Source organism: Nicotiana sylvestris, chromosome 8, assembly GCF_000393655.2.
Source record: "Nicotiana sylvestris chromosome 8, ASM39365v2, whole genome shotgun sequence".
NCBI classification, from domain to species: Eukaryota; Viridiplantae; Streptophyta; class Magnoliopsida; order Solanales; family Solanaceae; genus Nicotiana; species Nicotiana sylvestris.
Window position 1 is genome coordinate 13,559,598 of NC_091064.1, and position 20,075 is coordinate 13,579,672.

Below are 20,075 nucleotides of genomic sequence, written 5' to 3' on the forward strand. Positions count from 1 at the left end.
AGCGAGAACATATACCTCACATCAGAAAATCAGATAGGAATAGCAAGTAAAATATGATAGGGAGTGAATTAACGTGAGAGACCGGAGAAGTAAAATTTGGGTCTCATCTTTAGAGAGTAGGTTAGCATAGAGGCAGAAATGCCTTGGAATTAGGAGAAGAATTTGGTTGGGGAGGGGGATTTGTTTGGAAGACAAAATGTCCCTACAATTAATGTGTAGATTTTATAACAATCCACCATCTATACTTTATAATACATATGTTTGTAAATAATTATGAATGTCATGGTTACAAATTAAATAATGGTATTTGTTGAGCATGTATTGATAAACATGAACTTTCCAGTGAAGTTTATGTAGTGGGTGATGGAGTGTCTGCAATCTGTTTCTTATTCTGTTGGTATTAATGGTAGGCCAACTGCCTTTTGCTACTGAAAGAGGATTGACACAGGGAGGTCCAATATCCTCTTTCCTCTTTGTGCAGCTATGGAATATTTTTCCAGGATATTAAAGAGACTACGTGGCCAACCAAATTTTAATCACCATCTCAGGTGCTGCAAACTGAGTTTGATACAATTGGGATTTGCATATGATCTATATTTTTTTTTTTTGTAGGGGTGATGTGGTCTCTGTGCAGATGTTGTTTGATTGCTTTCAAGAATATTCTGCAGCTTCTGGTTTGATAGCTAATAAGGAGAAGAGTTCTATATATTTTGGACGTGTGCGGGTGGAAGATCAGGAAACTATCATGAGGATACTAGGATTTACCAAAGGAACAACGCCATTCAAATATTTGGGTATGTCACTTAGTACTAAAAGATTATCAATCATTCAATGTCAACCGCTACTCGAAAGAATGTTGGCCAGAACTATTAGTTGGACTACAAAATTTCTTTCTTATGCAAGAAGATTAATGTTGCTAAAAAATGTTCTTTTTCCATTGATGTTTTCTGGTCACACATTTTTGTGCTACCTACGAAGGTAGTAAAGCTTATAGAAATAACTTGTCGAAGATTTCTTTGGACATGAGGTGTGGACCTGAGTAGGAAAACATTGCTTGCATGGGCCAAAGTGTGTTATCCTAGAGTAGCAGATGGTTTAAATGTATTAGACATCGCTACATGAAATAGAGCTGCTATCAGTAAATTATTGTGGACCTTGTGTTGTAAAAAGGATAAAATATGGATCAAATGAGTCCACGTCTACTACATAAAAGGAAGGCATGTATGGGAGTCTATACCCAGACAAGCTTCCTGGGTGGTAAGAAAATTATGAAGATCTAAAGCGTTGTGCATGCAGGTTAGAGTTCTGGAAGCAGAACTTAGGAATATGGCAGTCTTCTCTATTAAAAAGATGTATACACTAATGAGGGGTGATTTTCCAAGAGTGCCATGGAAAAGACTAGTTTGTAATAATCTTGGATCCCCGAAATGGATATTTATCTTGAGAATAGCAGATCATGAAAGACTAGCCACAAAAGATAGACTTATGAACTGGGATGTTAATGACAATCAGGTATGTCCGCTTTGCTATACCCGATTGGAAAGTATACAACAACAATAACAACCCAGTATAATTCCACTAGTGGGGTCTGGGGAGGGTAGTGTATACGCAGACTTTACCCCTACTCTGGGATAGAGAGACTGTTTCAGAATAGACCCTCGGCATCCTTCCCTCCAAGAACTCCCCACTTTGCTCTTGGGGTCCCATCTATTTTTCCAATGCGATTTTTCTACACAAATTTGGAGTAAACTTTTGCATTGGCAAGGAATAAGCAGACCAGTAATGGATTGTGTGATGACCCGTCCAGTCGTCTCATGAGTTACTGTTGCGACCAAAACACTCACGCAAGTGTACGCGATCGACAAGTAATATAGTAGTAAGTAAAGTATCGTTCCCACGAGGAATTATAATCAACTTCTTGACTGATATTAACTCAAATAATTATCAATTTATGCTATATTATTACAAAATATTTAAAGAACCAATTTACAACTTACTTAATAATTGCAAAATAATTCAACACAAAATTACTACATCAATTTCACAATATGTTTATAACAATTTGGATAAATATATTCCCGGGTCATGGACTTGCTAGAAATTATGCTACTATTTTAGCTTAAAATGGATTTATTGAATTATCCGGGTTATTGATTATAGGGTTAATAATATTCATAAGAATCTTTCGAGTTCTTATGCATCTATTCAAGTTAAACTAATACCTATATGTCTATGGTATTAATATTAGCAAGAATGCATTTACAACTCCTATTTTTCAACCAAACAAGGCAATTAAGTATATGTCTATCTTAATTGCGAATTCTTCACCCGATGCCCGAGATTCAAAACTTGTTCTATTTGATTCTATATGCAACCAAGAATTTTCTTTGTCAAGTTTAATTCAAGATTCGTAAATAATATTTCACTGTTAGCTACGCAGTAAAATAATTAGAAGCAGAATCAAATAAACAACCCATAACAACAAATTCAATATCTTCAATCTAAGCTTCAAATAACATAATTATCTAACATCCATGACCCAAGAATACTAGAGTTTTTAGCTACTCATAATTATATAAATATCAACAATAAAAGTCTTAAACATAATATAAGTAAATACAAGGAGAAAGTTTAGAAAAACTCTTTTAGTTTTTGCTTCAAGATTGTAATCCTCTTCTTTTCTTCACTTCAAGATTGAGTCTTCTCTTCACTTTCTATCTCTAAAATTATTTCTTCCTATAAAATCTGATCCATCTAATAATGGAGCTTTTTCTTTATGGTAGTTTAGTGGATTACTCCCAAATTGACCAATTTACCCCTCAATAATTGCTTTTCCGGACAGGACTAGCGCGGGAGCGCATGACCAGCGCACATCCCGCGCATATCGAGTTTCTTTCTGTCCAAATCACTGAACTAGCGCGGGAGCGCATGACCCGCGCTAGTGGGGTTTTCTCTTATCAAGATGTTGCTGCTCAACTTTTCGTCATTTGACTCCATTTTTCACTTGATTACCCTCATAAATCCTCATTTGTTTATTGAACTCCTGTGAGACATTAAAGTCATGATTAGAGCCAATTTTTGCATTATTTGAACATTTACAATAGTAAATCATCCTTAAGTTGAGCTAAAACATAGGTTATATCAAACAATTTAGCCTATTATCAACACCCCACACTTAGCTTATTGCTAGTCCTCGAGCAATCAACTATATTCTCTAGAGAATCCTTCGCTTAACCATTTCCCTTAACGCATTACACCTAGAACAATGTACATGTATTACGCCTAGCAGTGAACAATCCTAGCCTCAAAGCCAACTCTCAAGTGCCATGCAATATTCACACTTCCTCAAAGTACTTTACACAAAAATCAAGACTTGCTTCTCCGTCACGATTTATATGCCCTCACAATTACATCAACAAAAACTGATTTCAATCCACCACATTCAATTCATATATTCACATATATCAAGGAAATCACTCACTCTCACAAAAGAGGTCACATGCATGCAATTGGTACCATAAGTTTGCCCTTAATGTAAATCTCTACTAACGTAGGGTAGCTCGATCCAAAATCAATTAGGACTTTTTCATGGTTGTAATGTGGGCTAAGGGACGGGTAGGATGTATTTAGGAATAGTGACTCAACCCCTAAGCACTTTAACACATCACACGAGCAATTTTCAGCATAAATTCTTCAACCCACTTCTCATTTATACACATTATCATCCCACAAATACGCCCTTCTTCTTTAAGCACTCTATTAATTCATTCTCACTAGCTAGAGCAAAACACAATGTAATTATCTCTTTTTTTTTTCTTGTCACTCATTTCTGCTAGTGGTGTATTCGTTTACAACATAAGTGCACATTTCATCCTTTTATTGGTTCCACTCAAAAGTCACCCCACATTTATTTCCTTCTTACTTCTTTTAGCGCTCTTCTCACAATTAAAGCGCTTTAAGAGGTAAAAGGATCAAAACACTGTCGATTAAGAACAAAAGGGTATAGGTTTGTAATGCGGGTGCCAAACAAAAAGTCTGAAGGCTCAAAAGGGTTAACTAGGGACAAATTTTATTTTTAATAAGCAATTAAGCTCAAAAAGGTCAAATAAAGCCTAACATCATTTTTCAAACAGAGCATCACCTCAAATTTCGCTTCAACTCACATACCGAGCAAGTTCTAGACACAAGTACAATACATGGACTACACAAATACTCACCACACATGGCATATGACTCATTCCAGATCAGCTCATCAAGACACTCTATTACGAGCATTCAATTCAGTACAAACATACAAATTAAGGCACTTTCAGTGAGATTCAACAATTAGGACTAAGCGTTACAATCTAGGGTCTATTGTGTTCAGGTGTGTCAACGCTATGGGTTTACTTTTCTATAGCTTATAACTCCTTATTTTAGTCTACAAAATAAAAAAAATATAAAAACAAAAATTAAAAACTACCTATGCCCAGTTCAAGATAAACCATTGGAAAAGAACCGCGGCTTAAAGAAAAACCAAGGGGGAATTGCTACACTTCCTAAGAAAAAATATAATATTTTTTTTTCACATAAAAAAAATAATGTCCTAAAATACTACACAACTACGGAAAAAAAAAAGAGATAAGAAGCTAAAATACTAAAAAGCTAATTATCCAAAGGAATTCTCACACCCCACACTTAAAAGAGTGCAATGTCCCCAATGCACAAATAAAGCAAAAAATAACAAGGGTGGACAAGAAACTCCCTAAAAGGCCAAAGACCGAAGCACTGACAGCTCACGGGGTACTCAGACTTCTCCCAAGGATGGTCCTTTGTGCGGGTACCTCACACTAGTTCCAACCAGCTGGCTCGCATTTGCACACTTTCCGTGGCATTTCTTCTATGCTCATAATCCTACAACAAATGCTACAAAGGTAGAAAACTAAAATAAACAAAAATAAATAAAAATAAAAGAAAGCAGTAAAGCTGGGTTGCCTCCCAACAAGCACCTAATTTAACATCGCGGCACGACGTGAACCACTTTTTGCCTCCACCTTGAACTTATAAATTGAGCCCCCAATTTGGCTTCAAGCTTTTTGCTATGCTCTAGGGGTGGTGAGACAAATTTAACATGGTCGAGCAACCAATATCGTGTTCTACACTTTTTGGCTTTCAAATGAGGTATGTAATTATGTCTCTCTGACATGATAAATTCCAGGATATAAGCACCCATGTCCTCGTACATTGGCGCCCCCAAAGACTCAGATGACTCGATTTCCATGTCATCATCCAAACACAATGTTGAAAAATGTATGGAATGAGGAGCAGTACGCCCCAACTCTAGAATTGTATCACTAGCTACATCCTCATATGTACACACACTAGAGTCTTCAAATATAACATTATCTACTTCTTCACATGACTCTAGAGTGCTTTCCTCAACATGGACATCATTAATAAAAGTACGCTCGAATGATTGACTCTCCAATTTTAGCTCTTCCTTCTATTAGGCATTGTATCCCATCTGTAATTTTCTCACGTTGAGCCTCATATATCTCCAATCTTTCAGCTTGTTCCACCAGCCAGGTTTGGCTCAAAATCTCCTCTTTTTCAAAATTTTCCTCTTGCTGGTACTCACCATCTTCATTCAATTCTTCTATATTGGCCTTCATTCTTGTGATTGTTGCCCTCATTCTTTTCATATCTTTTTTTAATTCATCCTGTTGCTCTGCTACTTGCTTTAAAATGTCCCCAATATATGCATCAGGTTCCATATCTTGTACTTCATTGCCCATATCAAACTCACAAACATTATTAGAATGATCATAATTAGGGCTCAGAGAAGGATGAAAAGAATTAGGACAACCATCCCAGTGGCCATCTTGACCACCACACATATTACAAATATTCCACTCAAAGGGTTGAGATTGTGCGCACAACTCATTTCCGGGAACATTCTGACAATTTTTCCACCAGTGCGGTCCTCCACAATATGGACAAGGATCATCAAAATAAGAATAACCATCATTCGAATAACTTTCATTCCAAGATTCCATGTTAAAATAAATAAAAAACATTAACTAAACTAAAACAAAAAAAAATAAAATAAAAACAATTCAATGTCTAATCTAGAAGAATAGTTAATGTCTAATTCCCCGGCAACGGCGCCAAAAACTTGTTGCGACCAAAACACTCACGCAAGTGTACGCGATCGACAAGTAATATAGTAGTAAGTAAAGTATCGTTCCCACGAGGAATTATAATCAACTTCTTAACTAATATTAACTCAAATAATTATCAATTATGCTATATTATTACAAAATATTTAAAGAACCAATTTACAACTTACTTAATAATTGCACAATAATTCAACACAAAATTACTACACCAATTTCACAATATGTTTATAACAATTTGGATAAATATATTCCCGGGTCATGGACTTGCTAGAAATTATGCTACTATTTTAGCTTAAAATGGATTTATTGAATTATCCGGGTTATTGATTATAGGGTTAATAATATTCATAAGAATCTTTCGAGTTCTTATGCATCTATTCAAGTTAAACTAATACCTATATGTCTATGGTATTAATATTAGCAAGAATGCATTTACAACTCCTATTTTTCAACCAAACAAGGCAATTAAGTATATGTCTATCTTAATTGCGAATTCTTCACCCGATGCCCGAGATTCAAAACTTGTTCTATTTGATTCTATATGCAACCAAGAATTTTCTTTGTCAAGTTTAATTCAAGATTCGTAAATAATATTTCACTGTTAGCTATGCAGTAAAATAATTAGAAACAAAATCAAATAAATAACCCATAACAATAAATTCAATATCTTCAATCTAAGCTTCAAATAACATAATTATCTAACATCCATGACCCAAGAATACTAGAGTTTTTAGCTACTCATAATTATACAAATATCAACAATAAAAGTCTTAAACATAATATAAGTAAATACAAGGAGAAAGTTTAGAAAAACTCTTTTAGTTTTTGCTTCAAGATTGTAATCCTCTTCTTTTCTTCACTTCAAGATTGAGTCTTCTCTTCACTTTCTCTCTCTAAAATTATTTCTTCCTCTAAAATCCGATCCATCTAATAATGGAGCTTTTGCTTTATGGTAGTTTAGTGGATTACTCCCAAATTGACCAATTTACCCCTCAATAATTGCTTTTCCGGACAGGACTAGCGCGAGAGCGCATGACCAACGCACATCCCGCGCATATCGAGTTTCTTTCTGTCCAAATCACTGAACTAGCGCGGGAGCGCATGACCAGTGCATGACCCGCGCTAGTGGGGTTTTCTCTTGTTAAGATGTTGCTGCTCAACTTTTCGTCATTTGACTCCATTTTTTACTTGATTACCCTCATAAATCCTCATTTGTTTATTGAACTCCCGTGAGACATTAAAGTCATGATTAGAGCCAATTTTTGCATTATTTGAACATTTACAATAGTAAACCATCCTTAAGTTGAGCTAAAACATAGGTTATATTAAACAATTTAGCCTATTATCAGTTACCGCTCGGTTTTCCCCATTTCTACTTCTTTATGCTATGTTTATCCGTGTTATGTGGTATCGGGTTGGGTGGATCGAATCCGTAATGATTTATGTGTTAGAGGGCTCGGATGTGAGTTCTGATGGTTCAGTTAGCTTCGGGAGGTGATTTGTGACTTTGGAGCGTGATCGGAAGAATTTTGGAGGTTCGTAGTAGATTTAGGCTTGAATTGGCGAAGTTGATATTTTGGCGATTTCCGGTTGGTATGCGAGATTTTGATATAGGGGTCGGAATGGAATTCCGAGAGTTGCAGTAGTTTCGTTGTGTCATTTGGGATGTGCGTTGCAAAAGTTCAGGTCATTCGGACGTGGTTTGGTTGGGTTTTTGATCAAAAGCGAAATTTGAAAGATTTTAGAAAGTTAGGCTTGAATCCGATGTGTTTTGGTTGATTTGATGTTGTTTCAGGCATTTTGAAGATTGGTACAAGTTTGGATAAGGTATTGGGATATGTTTGTACTTTTGATTGAGGTCCCGGGGGCCTCGGGGTGATTTCGGATGGTTAACGGAGGAGTTGGAATTTTGTTGCAGCTGCTGAATTTGCTGCTTCTGGTATTTCCGCACCTGCAGATTGGGGATCGCAGGTGCGATACCGCAGGTGCGATAGGGAAGGTCGTAGAAGAGGAAAGTGCTGAGGGAGTCAGGAATCGCAGAAGCAGTGAGATGGACCGCATTTGCGATGTCGCAAATGCGGATGAGGGATCGCAGATGCGGAAAAATCGTAAGTTAAGTGATTTCTGCAGAAGGGGAGAAATAACTGCAAATGCGATACTACAAAAGTGGGTATTGGGCCGCATATGCGGAAATGACTGGGCAGAAAGTATAAATTGTGGCCTTCGCAAATTTTAGCTAATTTCACCATTTTTATCTCGGCTTGGGAGCTTTTTGGATGATTTGAAAGAGGGATTTCAAGGGAACTTCATTGAGGTAAGGAATTTGGACTTAAAACTCGTTCCTATGCTATTATTACACGGATTAGAGCTAGAAATCATGAGAATTAAGTGTGAAATTAGAGAAACTAGGGCTTAGAAACTTAGACCTTTAATTGGGGATTTGAAGGACCATTTGGGGTCGGATTTGAGAACTTTTGATATGTATGAACTCGTGGGGAGATAAAAAATCTATTGATGTAAAAATTATTGAATTTTGAGATGCGGGCCTGGGGTCGGGATTGGTAATTTTGGGATTTGTGTCATAGTTTGATTATTTTCGCTTTGGCCTCGTTCCGTTAGCATATTTTGACGTCCTCGTTCTGATTTAGGATAAATTCGACGCGAGTGGAGGCCGATTCGAGGGGCAAAGGCGTCGCGAGCTAGAGATTTGACCGGTTCGAGGTGAGTAATGATTGTAAATGATGTTCTGAGGGTTTGAAACCCCGGATTGCGCATCGTACTGTTATATTGAGGTGAGGTATATGCTTGATGACGAGTGTGGGGTCGTGCACTGTTAGGAATTGTGACTTAGTCCATCCCGAATGACTATTTTACCGTGTATTTGACTGAAATCTATTTGCTATCATCATGATTTGGGCTGAATGTCATATTTGGGCCTTGTCCCAACTATTTGAACCCTTCGGGGATTTTTACTTGTATTTACTCACTGTTTTGACTTTATACTTGAACTCAGTCATGTTATATTTTATTGTTTTCGTACTCAGCTATGTTTACTCTGTTTTAACACTTACATAATCTTTTAAATGATATTTTGGGCTGAGAAACATGTTTTACTACTGCCCGAGTGGCTTGTGAGGATTTTGACTAAGTAAGACCGAGGGCCTATGTTGTGAGGAACATTTGATACCGATTATGAGGCCGATGACCTGAGATATGTACGCCATGAGGTGGCTCGATATGAGGCCAAGGGCCTAGTGATGATGCCACGAGGTGGCTTGATATTGCGCTTGGGCCGTAAGAGGCCCCTCCAGGAGTCTGTACACCCCTAGTGAGCGCAGGTATCCATTGTGATGTGAGATTGAGCCCGAGGGGCTGGTATTATTCTATGTGTTTGCCCGAGGGGCTAGTACTATTCTGAGATGTTGCTCGAGGGGCGAATTTGTTGATACTGTGCCCAAGGGGAGAGCCTTTATGTGTTTACTTTTTTATATTTGACTGTCAATTACCTGCTTAATTATTGAAAAAGACTTTTCGTGAAACTACATTTGAGTTAAAGAATTTTACCTATCTTTCACAGATTTACTGTTTTTAAATGGTTTTACTGCTTCATTATAGAATGTTTTATGTGTTTGCTTTCAATCTTTATTTACATTTGTTACTCACTAAGTTGGGGTACTCACTTTACTCCCTGCACCCCTGTGTGCAAATTCAGGTGCTGCGGATCCTGCTAGTGCGAGTTGAGAGTTCCCGGCAGATATCAGAGTCCACGAGGTAGCTGTTTGCCGTCCGCAGTCCCGTGTTTCTCCCTCTTTATCATTTCTATATCTTTTCAGACATTTGTAATAGTTATAGACTTATCGAACTTGTAGTAGGATTTATAGATGCTCATGACTAGTGACACCCTAGTTTCGAGCTATGTTAGGTTGTCTTTCTGCATATTTATGATATTATCTGCTAGTTAGTATTATTAAATCATGTTTTAGACTATTTTTTTGCTGTTTAGCTATTTAACATCGAATTGAAAATAGTTGGCTGGCCTTGTCTTCACGAGAGGCACCATCACGACCGTGTCTGGGTTTAGGGTCGTGACAGATTAGTAAAGGGAACAGAAGTTCATGCAAGGGGAAGGAGTTCAAATGCGAAAATTTACAGGATGGCGTTGGCTGCTTGTGTATACCATATATGGATAGAGAGGAATAACAGGGTATTCCAGAACAAGACCGCTGAAGCATCGATTATCACCAGGCTAATCATCCAAGAGGTCTTTAAAGAGGAATGTTGAGTACTAGATTGACACAGAAGCTTGCACAACTAAATTTCTATGCATGATTTATCAGTATAATAGTCTAGTTGACTGGTAGTTCATTTATAGTTAGTTGACTGTAACTATGATGGGGCTGTCCATATAGTAACTTTTTCCTCGGTACAGATTGCTATTAGTAATAAAAATTTTAAAAAATAAATGGGATCATAGATAATTACTTATTGGAGTTGTTCCACTTTATCAGTTGTACCCTCAAATTTTGTGGGGGTCCTTTTACCCCTCTCTATTTGTTAGAAGTATAATAAATACCATCTTTCTAGGTTATTCCTAATCTATATCTATCAATACTATATTAAAAGCACGAAAGCCCTTAGCGAAATGGCGTTCGCCTTTTTTACCCTTTAAAATCAATTTTACATTGGAAAAAATCGTAATTTAATTACATACCTAATAGTTAGGACCTTAAAACTAATTAAAACTTTACTTATTAAATATTTCCTTATTTAAACTATGCTAAAAAAATTAATATTTAGGGCTTTAAAATTTATTAAGATTTTACCTTATATAAATATTTCTTGATTAAATTATATAACAAAAATAAAACTCCTTATATTTGATTGGGGAGTTTGTTCATCGCGAACGCGGGTAATGGGTCGCGATCGCATAGTGTTAAATGGACCTGGGGGCTTGGCTAGTCTTTGTTCAATGCGAACGCGAGAGTAAGTCCACGATCGCGTAGGGTCAGGAGCTCAGGCATTGCGATCGCATGGGCTTGGATGCGATCGCATAGGGTAAATTTGAGAGCTGAGATTTTTGTGCTTCGCGATCGCTAAGGTTTTTCCGCGATCGCATAAAAGGAAATGAGGCCTGGGCAGAATATTTTTAAACTCGTCTTGTTCACGAAGGTGGGTCTATTTTCACACATAGCTGCTCATTTTGAAAGATTTTTGAAGGATATTGAAGAGGGATTCAAGGGGAATCATTGGAAGGTAAGATTCGTGGACTAAAAACTCGATTATATTGTGAAATCCACCTAGAAAATCATAGAATTTAAGCTAAAAATGGAAGAACTAGGACTTCGAATTTTGGACTTTTGATTGGGGATTTGGAGGAACATTTGGGATCGGATTTGAGAACTTTTGATATGTATGAACTCCTGGGGAGATTAGGAAACTGTTGATGTAAAATTTCTGAGTTTCAAGAAGTGGGCTCGGGGCTCGGGTTTTGGCCAATTTCGGGGTTTTTGATATTTTTCGACTATTTTCGCTTGGGCTTTGTTCCCTTAGCATATTTTGACGTATTCGTTCGTGTTTTGGATAGATTCGACGCGTGTGCAGGCCGATTCGAGAGGCAAAGGCATCACGAGCTAGAGATTTAGCCGGTTCGAGGTGAGTAATGATTGTAAATGATGTTCTGAGGGTCTGAAACCCCGGATTGCACATCGTAGTGCTATATTGAGGTGAGACACACGCTCGATGACGAGCGTGGGGTCGTTCACTATTGGGGATTGTGTCTTGGTCCGTCCCGATTTATGATTCTACCGCGTATTTGATTGAAAACTATTTGTTATCATCATTATTTCGGTTGAATGCCATATTTGGGCCTAGTGCCAACTATTTGAACCCTTTAGGGCTTTTTATTGATATTTCCTCATTGTTTTGACTTTACACTTGAACTCAGTCATGTTATTTTCTACTGTTTTCATACTCAGCCATGTTTACTCAGTTTTAATACTTAAATGATATTTTAAATGATGTTTGGGCTGAGAAACACTGTTTTACTATTGCCCGAGGGGCTTGTGAGTATTTTTGATTGAGTAAGGCCGAGGGCCTAAGTTGTGAGGAAACACTAATACTGATTTGAGGTCGATGGCCTGATATATATATATATATATATATATATATATATATATATATATATATATATATATATATGCCACAAGGTGGTTTGATTGATATGAGGTCGAGAGCCTAGTTTGATGCCACGAGATAACTTGTTATTGTGCTTGGGATGTAAGGGGCCCCTCCAGGAGTCTGTACACTCCCAGTGAGTGCGGGTACCCATTGTGATGTGAGATTGAGCCCGAGGGGCCGATATTGTTCTATGCGATTGCCCGAGGGGCTGGTACTATTCTGAGATATTACCCGAGGGGTGGATTTGTTAATACTATGCCCGAGGGGAGAACTTCTATTTGTTTACGTTACCTTAATTACCTGTCAATTGCTTGTTGAAAGATGATTTTTACTTGACTTTCCACTGTTTTACTGCTTCATTATAGAATGCCTTATGCCTTACGTGTTTTCTTACTTTCAGTCGTCATTTACATTTGTTACACACTGAGTTAGAGTACTCACTTTACTCCCTGCACCCCTGTGTGCAGATTCAAGCGTAGCTGGTACCGCTCCCGAGTGCTGATCCCACCAGCTTCAGGCGGATTTTCGGAGATCATGAGGTAGTTGTTGGCATTCGTAGCCCCGTGTCTCTACTCCTTTATCGCTTCTATTTTCCATCCGACATAGTTATGAATTTAGTAGAATTGTATTATGACTTATAGATGTTCATGACTAGTGACACCCCGGTTAGGGCTGTGTATGAGTGTTCTTCCGCGTATTTATGTTATCATTGTTATTTCGGATTTATTTTATCATGATTAGACCATTTCTTATATGCTTAAGTGTTAATAATTGGAAAATGAAAAGTGTCAGCTGACCTTGTCTTCACGAGAGGGGCCATCACGACAGGGTCCGGGTTTGGGTCATGACATAGGCATAGAGCCAATTAAGTTAGGAGTCGTAGCAGATCTAATATTACAAATATTAGTAGTATATCTATCCCTATTTAAGCCGCCAATACAACTTGGACTAAAACTATTAGGGTTCCTTCCATATAGTGTAGGTGGTTGATCTTGAACAACTTCTACATTTTGTGGTATTGAGCGGATCCTTTGCAGTCCTAGCTTGTCATCTTCCAAAATTTGTTCAGCAAAAAGTGGTGGCTGGTGCAAGACTTCTACTTCATAAGTTCCTTCCAAAAAACTTCTCAAATTTGCTAATCTATTTTGTTCTCTGTACGCATGTGTAAGCTGCAGATCATGGAGCATCCCTACACAACGCATACTATTATGAACCCACAGTGCATACTATTATGCTTGAATCCTACGGGTATCTAACATGAATCCACATCCCTTCACGATTCTAAACATATACTATTTCTTTTAACTTGGAGTTTTTGTCTTTCTTCCTTAACATGAATCCTTGTAGTTTTATTAGAATCCACAATACTTCCTTGTTTTTAAGACTTTGAATGTGTAATACTTTATATTTATATTATTATATTAAAAATACGAAATTCCTTACCAAAATATCATTCGTCTTTTTACCCTTTTAAAATAGATTATAAACTAGATAAGATAGTTATATAATTATTTTTCTAATATTTAAGAGTTAAAAATTAATTAAAATTTTACTTATTAATTAATTTTTCTTATTTTAACTATGTTGTCACGACTCGGATTTTTCACCCTCGGGAGTAGTGATGGCACCTACTAGTGAAATCTAAGCAAGATAAATTATTCTAATTACTTAACATTTTCTAATTTTAAACCATTATCAGTGATGAGTAGATATCATACAAATAGCGGTAATAATTAAGCGGAATAAAAAATCTGATAATTTAACTTAATACAAACTGCGGAAGTCTAAATACAACTCTACCCAGAATTTGGTGTCACAATATCACGGATTGTCTAAGATTACTACAAATAAAGTCTGAATAAAAATACATGAATCTGTCTCTGAATAAATAAAAACAGAAAAGAAATGATAGAAGGAGATGCCAAGACCCGCGGACGCCTGCAGGACTACCTCGGGTCGCTTGTTGGACTGAAGTCAGCAACCTTACTGCGGTCCAAATGCTCTGATACCAGTGTTTGCACACAGTGCAGAGTGTAGTATCAACACAACTGACCCCATGTGTTGGTAAGTGCCTAGCCTAACCTCAGTGAAGTAGTGACGAGGCTAGGACCAAACTACGAAATAAACCTATGCAGTTAAATCATATACAACAGAAAAATAAAAGCAGATAATTACAGTTAAAGATGAGAGGGGAAAAACATGCTTCGGGGAGTAACAGATAACAACAGAATATTAAGAGGAATATAAAGAAACCAAAATCCAATTACTCACAAGGATAAGGAAAATAAATGCAGAATTCACTTTCATTTCACATCTTGTTGCAGGCGTGCAACCCGATCCCATTTCATATATCTTGTTACAGACGTGCAACCCGATCCTATTTCTATATCTCGTTGCAGGTCTGCAACCCGATCCCATTTCATATATCTCATTGCAGGCGTGCAACCTGCTCCCATTTCATATATCTTGTTGCAGGCGTGCAACCCGCTCCCATTTCATATATCTTGTTGCAGACGTGCAACTCACTCCCATTTCATATATTTCTGTGGCGGCGTACCACCCGACCCCATTTACAAATCAACAACAATCACAAAAGAATCCCGGAAAGGGAACAAGAGTATAACAACAACATCCCAACAAGGGAAAAAATATCGTAAACAATAACATCCCGGAAAGGGAGACAATGTCATAACAATAACATCCCGGCAAGCGAGACAATATCATAAACAATAACATCCTGGCAAGGGAACCAACAATGATAATCAATATTTTAAGTATGAATAAATCTCAACGGAGTCACTACAATTACAACACTAGACCCACGGGCATGCTTGACATCGACGTATAGATACTCGTCACCATGTCTATACGTTGTACCCCACAATTAACACATAGAAAATAAGATACAACTCCTAATCTCTCAAGCTAAGGTTAGACCAAACACTTACCTCGATGCCACGAACACAATTCAAGCCTCAACTACCGTTTTACCTGTCGTTTCCACCACCAATTCGCTTGTATTTAGCCACAAGTTAATTATATCAATAAATGCTATATGAATCAATTCTAATGCATGACAATAGGTTTTTCAATATTTTTCCTAAAAAGTCAAAAATCGACCCCGGGTCCACATGGTCAAAACTCGAGGTTCGAACCAAAATCCGATTACTCATTCATCCACGAACCCAAATATATAATATGTTTTGAAATTGGACCTCAAATCGAGGTCCAAATCCCCAAATTTTGAAAAACCTAAGTTCTACCCAAAACACTGAATTTCCCCCATGAAAACCTTTGATTTTGAGTTGAAATCATGAGAAAAGATGTTAAAGATTAATGAAAACGAGGTAGAAATGACTTACAATTGATTTGGAAGAGTACTTGTCTTTGAAAAATCGTCCAAAGGTGTTTAGGTTTTGAAAGGGTTTGAAAAATGAAAGATTTTCGGCTAAGTTATGAATTTGTAGGTCGCAGCTGTCGCAATTGCGACCAAGGTTCGCAATTGCGAACCCTTCAGAAGACTGTCATCTTCGCAGTTGCGAAGATTTTTATCGCATTTACAACCACCCCATATTTATAAGAGGTTCGCATTTGCGAGGCAGACATCGCATTTGCGACTTGGGTCTTCCGCATTTGCGACCAAATGATTGCATTTGAGATCAGGCCTGCCCGGGCCTTTTTTCAAATTTGCGATGCTTTAACATACCAGAAATTCCTAAGTGCAAATTTCACTTTGTGGCCTATCCAAAACTCACCCGAGCCCTCAGGGCTTCAAACCAAACATGCACACCAACCTAAAAATATCATACGGATATGCTCGTGCAATCAAATACTCAAAATAACATCAATAACAATGAATTTACCATCAAAGTCAAAGGAAATCTCATGAACTTTTCAAAGTTTCAAATTTTACAACTAAGGTTCCGAATCACATCATTTCAAGTCCGTTTCTTACCAAATTTTACAGGCTCAACTTAAATCATATATAAGACCTGTACCAGAAAGCCTAAATGTGAAAATCTGTGAAAAATGATAAATTTTGACTATAAAATGAATTAATTTGACTTCGGTCAATGTTTTGGATAAACGAACCCAGACCCGTGATTTGACGGTTCCGGAGGGTCCATATGAAAATATGGGACTTGGGCGTATACCCGAAATCAAATTCCGAGGTCCCAAGCCCGAGAAATGAATTTTTGAAAGAAATTATCTTCTGAAAAATATAAACGTTTTTGAAAGTGAAATGTTATGTGAAACCTGTGGTATCAGGCCTATATTATGGTTCCGGAGCCCGGTATAAGTTCAATATGATTTATATGTGTTGTCGGTAAAGTTTGGCAAGAAACGGAATCCATTTGATGTGATTCAGACCTTAAATGCAAAATTTAATGTTTAAAGAAGTTTTCAGAAATTTCATTGATTTTGAGGTTTAATTCAATGTTCATGATGTTATTTTGGTGATTTGATTACACGAGTAAGTCTGTAGAGTGTTTTTAAGATAGGGTGCATGTTTGGTTTGGAGCCCCGAGGGCTCGGGTGAGTTTCGGATAGGTCTCGGGAGGTTTTTGAACTTAGGAAAATTGCAGAATCTGCAGTCTGCTGGTGTCCAGGTGTTTGTGCTATGCGATCGCGATCGCATAGTGTAAATTTCAGGGGTACTATTTTGTGCTATGCGATCGCATAGGTCCTTCCGCGATCGCGTAGAGTAAATTTTGGGAGTTCACAAACTGTTCTATGCGATTGCATTAGTCCTTCCGCAATCACAATGTGTTAGACCAAGCCTGGGAAGGGAATCATTTTCTTCTATGCGATCGCATAGCCTTGTTTGTGATCACAATGCCCAGCCCCTTTACCCCATACGATCGTATTCTCTTGTCTGCGATCGCAGAAAACAAATTTGCCCAGTCATTTAAACAGAACAGAACCCATACGGGATTAAACCCAAATTTCATAACTTCTTCTTCCAAGCTCCAAATTGGGTGATTTTTGAAAGAGAACTTCACCACAAATTCATAGGTGTGTAATCTTAGACTCATTTTCTTCAATTTCCATTAACATCCATTAGATTTCTAGGCCTAACACATGAGATTAAGGGTAGAAAGTTAGGGATTTGGGTAGAGTTAGGGTTTTTTGATTATTTGGGAATTTGACCTCATTTTGGGTCAGATTTCAAAACAAATTATATATTCGGGCTCGTGGGTGAATGTATGATCGGGTTTTGGTCCAAACCTCGTGGTTTGATCAAGCGGGACCGGGGTCAGTTTTTGACTTTTTGGGAAGAATGATGGGAAAGCTATAATTAAGCATTGGAATTGAATTGTTTAGCATTTATTGATGTTATTAAGTCGATTATGTCTAGATACAATTGATTTGGAGCCAAATTCAAAAGGAAAAGCGGTGTTTGAGGCTTGATTTGGCCGTGGAAGTTCGAGGTAAGTTTTTGGTCTAGCCTTAGCTTGAGGGATTAGGAGTCGAGTCCTTTTGCTATGTTGTAATTGTTGAGTACGACGTATAGGAATAACGACGAGTATCTATATGTTGGTGTATAGCATGCTCGTGAGTCTTATATTGTTATTATCATGACTTCGTTGTATCTTTCATGCCTTGGTGATGGTTTCTATTTGTTGTGTAAAGTTTGTGGAAGAAATTGTGACCTATGAACATTGAGGAGCATTGGCTCGAGTTGTGAAGTAAATTGTGAAGTAAAGTGAGCAAGAGAAGAGATCATTATGTTGTTCCCCCCTGCCGGGCTATTGTTGCTTTATTTGTTATCTCCCTTGCTGGGATGTTGATGTTATTGATGTTGTCCCTTGTCGGGACTTGTTGTTGAACTATTGTTCCCTTACCGGGATTATTATTGCAAATTTCATTTATTTTCCTTACCCTACTGTTTGTGATTGTTTTTTGGGTGAGAAAGAGAGTTAAAGCACGAAGGGTGATGTCGTGTATTATTTTTGTGAGGAAAAACTGTTAAAAAATAAAGGGTGATGCCGTGTATGATTGTTCTAGGTGTGTCGCACCTCCTTTTTACCGCTCCCGCGGGGCGCGTGGGGAGTTTTCTCCAATTGAAGGACAGTCGAAACGGGATTTATTTATTTGTTTCAGAGTCGCCACCTGGGAATTTTAAGGCGTCCCAAGTCACCACTTTTAATCCCTGAATCGAGGAGAATATGACTCTGTTTATTATTCTGCGAACCAGAAATCCTGAGTAAGGAATTCTGTTAATCCGGAAGAAGGTGTTAGGCATTTCCGAATTCCGTGGTTCTAGCACGGTCGCTTAACTGTTTTTATTATTGGCTTAATTATCTTGATTTTACTAAATACGTTTTTATTGCATGATTTTACTACCGCTTTTTACTTATTGTTTACAATTATATGGACGAATTACGCGTACGTATATTCGTATTATATACTTTTTATAATTATCGGGGATCATGCCACGCGTACGTGTACACAATAAAATTGTCCATGTTATAGTTTTTATAAAAAATATATGTTCGAAATTTAAAATAAAATCAGGAACATCATCACCCTTTTTATTTAAATAATGAACTGCACACCTCGGGTTATATGAAATTATTTTAACATCCTTGGAAAAATCCTTTTCTTAAATATTCGCTCGAAATTGCGCGTACGCATAATCCGAATTTTTTTGCTTTTAAAAATATAATCAGGGTACGCGAACGTATCCCTAATTGCGCAAAATATTTGTAATTATATTAGGGATTTTTCCACAAATTGTTTATTACATTATGAGAAATCTTCATTTAAGACCCTTTAATTCTTGAAAAAGAATTCACAATTTGTTGAATGTTGCCCGTTGATTATAATTTCCGCATATAACATGTTCATCCAAGACTATTCAAATTCTAAATAAAAAATAAAAACATGATTAATACTATTCTTCACAAATACAACATATATATCTACATGCCCAATAATGAATTGTATATGAAACTAAAAATGATTTATAAAGGGAAGAATATTTTTTTAAGAACTTTTATTATTTCTATTTAGTGCAAGTCCTATTTCTAATTGTCGTTGATAAAAAGTGTTGCAATTTGTATATCTCATCTTATTCTCATATACTTGCTTTTAATCTAATAGGCCTAATTATTTATTTAGGATGGTAAATAGGCATCAAATTGATAATAAAGGGAATTATTGTACAAATTAATTAACAACATTGCTTTACATGCCACCTATTTGTATGTCTTGAAACATTCGTAGCACTTTAACATCATAATGAGCCATAACAACTCAACTCACTATCCATTAATGGTTCTATAAATACCTGTTATCATACCACATAAGAACATACAACTTATATCATTCCATCCATAACTAAATCAAGTATAAGAATAAACTAGCAATATAGTTTTGATATTTTCACTCCATTCTAACAACGCCATAAGGCCTAGTAAATAGCCAATCTTTATGTTATGTTTCTTGCCTTGACAGTTCAAATATGATTAAACTAATGAGATGAAGGACTAACATTATTACAAAGCTTTATACGAACTTTCAAAGTAAGACAATTAACTCATAGCTATCAAATTGAATTCACTACTAATTAACTAACATGAAACGAAAAATGAAATTTAAACTGATGAACTTGGACAAATGGAAAAACAGAATTTCAATTCAAGCTTCATTGATGAGTCATGTTGAATCTCTTTCCAACTTAAAATTTAAAAGACATGTACCTGAAAATGAAGGTAGAAGGAGTAAATTTCAGCA